Source organism: Sciurus vulgaris, assembly GCF_902686455.1.
Source record: "Sciurus vulgaris genome assembly, chromosome: 15".
Lineage (NCBI taxonomy): Eukaryota > Metazoa > Chordata > Mammalia > Rodentia > Sciuridae > Sciurus > Sciurus vulgaris.
Window position 1 is genome coordinate 88,329,756 of NC_136476.1, and position 5,495 is coordinate 88,335,250.

The window sequence follows — 5,495 nt, forward strand, 5'->3', positions numbered from 1 at the left end:
AGCACTCGGACTGGTAGACAGAGGACAGCAGGTGGCTGCCCCCCAGTATGGATGGGCCTCACCTGAACTGTTGAGGGCAGAATAGAAGGAAAAGGCCTCTGGGAAAAGGCCTCAAAGGGAGACCTCTGTCCCTTTGCTGCGCTGCGTGAGCCGGGACACTGTTCTCCGGCCGTTGGGCTGGGCTGCTTTGGCTTCCTGGTCTTCAGGGGCTCTCCTGGGCACCTGGCTCACAGACGGCAGCTCCTGGACTCCAGAGCCCCCACGGCGCCCAGCTGGCTCCCTCCACAGCCTCGCCTGCCTTGTCTCCTAGGTCCCACCTGTACCACCAGGCACCAGCTCATGACCACCCTGCCCGAGCGCCATGGACACTGCCGGCAAGTCTCAGGCGAGGGCTCCACTCTGTCCCAATCGGTCCTCGTAGGAACCATGTGACACGGCTCTGCCACTTTCTCCATGATCAGGGAAGAGGACCCAGCCCAGACCTGCCGGAGGTGGACAACAACTTGTGTTTGTCAACCCAGAGTCCCCCACGCTCCCTCCAGCCTGAGGGGCCCACGCAGAGCACCACACACGCATCTACCGTGTCCACACGCACGCCTCTGTGGTCCCCGTAGACCCAGGACGAGCGCACAGCACACGGGAGCCTGGGACTTGAGGACCCCAAAGGCTGGCGCACTCCTCCCTGCAGGGGCAGAGGCTGCTGCGGGGCCCACACGCTCCCACTGAGCTCAGTCACATACATCCCTTCCCCTCCGCCCCACCCCACCCCGTCCCACCCCTGCCGGGAACTGGGTGGAAGAGTTGGTCCGCCCACTCGCTCCCCGTCCCCAAGCAATGACATCGCTCTTACTTCTGTCATTCGCGGCTCTGCTGATGGATGGTCTTGCTCCATGACTCAGCAGCCATCGGCCAGTCCATAAAACGGCGTTAATCCTGCCGGGTTGCCCACCACGGGCCTGTCAGGACAGACACGGGGCCCTCTTGGCAGCCCTTGCAGGGGGCTGAATGGGAGCACCCCATCCGGACCCCACAGCAGGGAGCTGGCGGGAGGTGTCAGGTGACCAAGCTCCTCCACACCCCACAGATTCCAATGGGGCAGAGGATCCCTCAGAGCAACCCCACCCCAAGGGGCCCAGAGGGTCCGAGAGCCCCAGGACCAGGTTGCCTTGGAATCACCAAGGTCTCGCTGCCCACCGGGACCCAGGCCGGGTGATGGCAAAGCCCATGGTTAACATGTCCCCTGGTGGAAATGGCCCTGACTGGAGAGGCCATCCTAGGATTTCCTGGGACAAAATTTCAAAAAACAAAGCTACCTCAGAAAAATCCAGATGTGTCTATCCTCAAGGAGCCGGGCCGTGAGGCACGCTCCCAGCAAAAGCCCAGGTCCAGCCTTCCCTGGCCTGGCCCATTCCAGCTGCCACAAAGCCTCCCAGGCCCCCCACCCACGGCACCAGCTCTGGAGACTGCCCACGGCCACTGTGGCCACCCCCTGCTGGGAAGCAGGCTGTTCCTGGGGCCGGGGTCCTCTGCACTGCAGTCTGGCAGCTGCTTTGCCCTTCCTGGGATGGCTTTGGCAGCCCTGAGCAGCCTTCCTAACTGGCCGCCTTGGCCAGGACCGGGAGAGTCCCACTCTCCTGAAGAAGGGCCCCTTTGTGGCTTCCCACAGCAGAGGGGAGGGGTGGCTGGTGGCTTCCTGGGGGCAGGCGAGGGAGGGCTCCGCTTCATTGGTCCCCTGGGTTGAGTCCCCCAGCTCCTGCTGAGCTGGCCCCTGCTTCCGCAGCCAGGGCCTTGATCCCAGGTGCATGACTGTCACCAAGATAAAAGAGACATAATTAAATTCCAATCAGCTGAGTGATTTGTTATCATAATGTAATATTTCCCTCCAGCCCCTTAATCCCACAGATCCGTCTCGGTCAGGCCTCCCCGGTGGGGGTCCCTGCCACCCTGGGCCCAGCTGCTGAGCCCTGCCCCTCCTGGCCACACACCCTCCCCCAACACCAGCCCTGAAGGTGATAATGAAGTCATTTTTCTAAGGAATGCCCACCTGGAGGACAGCTTGTCCTCCCCTGCTAATGGAGATGAGGAGGCAGGCCCAGGGGCAGCAGGGCGAGGCGGGCAGGCCCCACATGTGCTGCGTGCGAGCCTTCTGCCACACGGGGGTGATTGCGTGGGAGCCCCTGCAGCCGAGACCCTTCCGAGGGCCAGTGTGCATAAGGAGGGAACACGGGGACCTGGCCTCAGGCTCCCAGGGGACACGGATCTGTTCTGGGCACTGTGCCCAGGCCTCCCTGGAGGTGGAGGGCAGGGCCCCGCTCACACGGGGCCACTGTGCCATCTTTCTGGGGCCTCAGCTCCCTGGTCTGTGACTTGACCTCCTAACACAGGGCCGTCCTGAGGATGGGAGTCCTGAGCCAGGAGGCAGAGGTGCTCCCTGCTCCCCTGTGTCGGAGAGGCTGAGGGGCCACCCGAGGCGCAGGGCTCCTGGGAGGGGGGCACTGCTTACACCTCGATGCCTCTTCCTGCAGCTTCCACATCTGCTAAAGACAGGCCGTTGACTTTCCTGGGGTGGGAGGCCCAAGCTCTGTGTGGCTTGGCAGGCCCAGGAGCCCGGGCAGCTCAGAGCCCGCCTGTGGGCAGGCCTGCATGGGCAGCACCCGCTGCCTGCCATCCTCCCTGGGGAGCACAGGGGCTGTCAGTGGCGGTGGGACCCCTGTCCTGGGCCCGCGTGGCACGAGCGCAGCCTGGTTTCCTCTCAGACCCCTTCTCAGGGTGCAGCTTTCCCTCCAAGCTGCAGGGCAAAGGAGGTCACCTGCTTGCCCTTCCTCCCACCTGTTCTCCCAACAATTCCGGGACGGGAGGGAAGCAAGCGAGGCCAGGAGAGGGTTGGCTCTGTGTGTCCAACCTGGGATTCAGACTCCAGGGAGGGACCCCAGAGCCAGGCTCTCGACCTCCGAAGGGCTGCGCCAGTCTGGGCCAGGTCAGTCCTGCACAAGCTGTGCTGCTGAGAACAGTGATGGACACAGAACAGGCAATGGACCCTGGACCCAAGTTGCCCCGCTGGGGAAGGAACGAAGCACAGGATTACGATGCAATTTCTCAGGAAACAAAGTTCTCAACATAAATAAAAGTCACAAAATGAACAGAATACGGGGGTGGAATTTCCAGGGTTCTCAGCGGGGTGGACTTTGGAGTTTAAAATTCTTCTGTCTGGGTTCAGTCCCAGGGGCTGGCGATGCCAGACCAGTGAGCATCTGGTGGCCCCTGGAGGAGCAGCTGCCCTGGAGGAAAACAGGATCATGTGGGTAGGTTAGGCAGTTGAGGGCTGCTCCTGTGCTGGGACCCGCCGCCCAGGCTAGAAGGGCCTAGGGACACATGGGGTGGGGGCATCTGGGCCTCAACCCACAGCCAGCTCGCTCCTCCAGGAGTTGGCACCCCCAGCCAGCCACCCAGCCAGACCACCCAGGCTGAGCTCCAGAGCCCTGCACCTGCCCACAATGACGGAGGTGTCCAGCCCACCCAGACCCAGCAGGACTCATGGCCTGGAGCGTTTGGGGGTGAGCACGACCCCCAGCTCCTTAGCGCCTGTGCTGCATGCGAAGCAGGCTGGATGGGGTGGGCAGGGGCACCGGGGATTGGTCTGAGCCCCCCAGGGCCTCTCCTTCCTGCCCACAGGCAGGCCTGTTCAAACTGGGTTTCCAATAATAGCCCAAAGCTGGGGTGGGGAAGCTCGGCTCGGGCTGGGAGAGCTTGTCCTGGGCTGCCTGGGGAGGGCAGAGAGCCAGGTTCGCCAGGGCACTGGCCCTGGTGGTCTAGTCCCGTCTGCCACAGGTCAGAAGAGGCCCTGGCAGCGAGGGGGCCTTACTCCCCCTCCTGCCAGAGGCCATTTCATGTCCCCTCCAGGGTGTCTGTCACACCTCCTGAGGCCTTGGTGACATGTCCTACTGCTCCTCCCAGTTAGCCGCCCTCCAGCAGCCACTTGTCCATCTGTCCTCTCGCCATCTTGTCCACCCACCCCTTCACCCATCCATCCAACTGCCTCCAGCTGAGGTCTGCAGGCGGAGGTGCTGGAGGGTGAGCGTGGGCTTCCAACGTGGCCGGCCCCCGGGATCCCCAGGAAGCTCGGTCCTACCTCACAGACTGCCCGGGTGGGAAGGAGGCAGCCGGGTGACCAGCAGCTCTGCTCAGCCCACAAGCCCCATGAAGGCGTTTGGGGTGGGCGTGGAGGGGGCTGGCACGGGGCCTGTGCTTCCTGGGGACAACCTTCCAGCACAGGGACGGAGCGCACGTGTGGGGATGGACACAAGGACGGCACACATGCACAGGGGCCCAGAGGGCGGGGTCTGGTGACGAGACTGGACTCCAGGCAAACTCCAGCTTGGGCTTCCTCTCACCTGGGCCTCGGCTTCCTGGTCTGTGGAGCAGAGGGGCTGGCTCGTGTCACAGCAGCTGTGTGCTCGCACAGTGGTGGGCTCAGGGCTGGACACACGTGCTGGACGAGGAGGAGCCCCTCACTGCCTGGACACTCGCCCACAGCCAGGCGCACAGGTGGTATGAACTTCCTGGAGGCGTCCTCTGGCTCCCAGCTGCGCAGGAGAGAAAGGACAGTGCGTGAAGGGCCCAGGCCCCGTGCGAGGGAGCGAGGCGCTCGGGAGGGACGGCAGTCCGTGCCAAGGTGCTTACAGCAACCCTATTCATGCAGCGAGGAGCTGGAAACCTCCCAGCTGCCCAACAATGATGCTGGGGAAGCCAGCGGCCGTGCAGGCAGCTGTGTGGCCCCGTGGGCGCACAGCTCTTGGCCGAGTCTGCAGCAGAGGCGGGCAGCAGGCAGGGCCAGCAATGTGGGCATGCCAGAGGGCCAGGTGAGGGAGGGCGCACCCCAGGGACAGTGACTTGGCGTCTCCCATGTCCCTGTCCCCTGGCTCCTGAGGAAGCCTGGGGTCTTGCTGTCTACCTCATAGTGTAGGGAAGGGGCTTTTGTGTCCCACGCTGGGGACATTACCAGTGGTTCTGTCCCCAGTGCCTCCACCTGCTGGGCTTCGTTTCCTCACCCCTGAATAGGGAGGCCCCTGTTCCCTGAAGCCAGGAACAGGACCTGGCCTGGCCTGACTGGCAGGTGTTCAGGAAGGCACAGTTAGTTCCTGTCAGGTGGCAAGGGGAGGGGCTCCTCTCGGACCCAGGACGGCCTCGCGCCCCTTGCTTCCAGACTCTGGGACCTCTGCTCCATCCCTCTCCACATTGCTGCCCCTGCCCAGTGAGCTGCTCTCCTGAGCGTGTTGGAAACAGGACCCACCGGCCTTGGGCACCTTCTGCAGGCTGGGGCCTGAGGACCAGAGTGGGCAATGGGTGAGAGGGGTGACCTAGGACTACACAGTCCAGCCCAGGACAGAGCCCAGGCACGGGCACCGTGGGGCTGGCCAGGCACTGGAGGACACTCTGGCAGGGGTGCAGAGGAGAGGAAGGCACTGTGGGTGCAGAGTGGGCTGGAACTGAGGCGG

The 5,495-nt window shown here is 63.7% G+C and overlaps 1 long non-coding RNA gene across 1 annotated transcript; it reads right to left on the reverse strand.

Moving 5' to 3' along the window:
• Positions 1-214: 214 nt before the first annotated feature.
• LOC306644719 lies at positions 215-4,703 on the reverse strand. The gene is made up of 3 exons (XR_013759451.1): positions 4,392-4,703; positions 851-1,806; positions 215-482 (listed from the first exon to the last, which is right to left on the reverse strand). It is a non-coding gene; the product is annotated as an uncharacterized lncRNA (long non-coding RNA).
• Between the last annotated feature and the right edge of the window lie 792 nt (positions 4,704-5,495).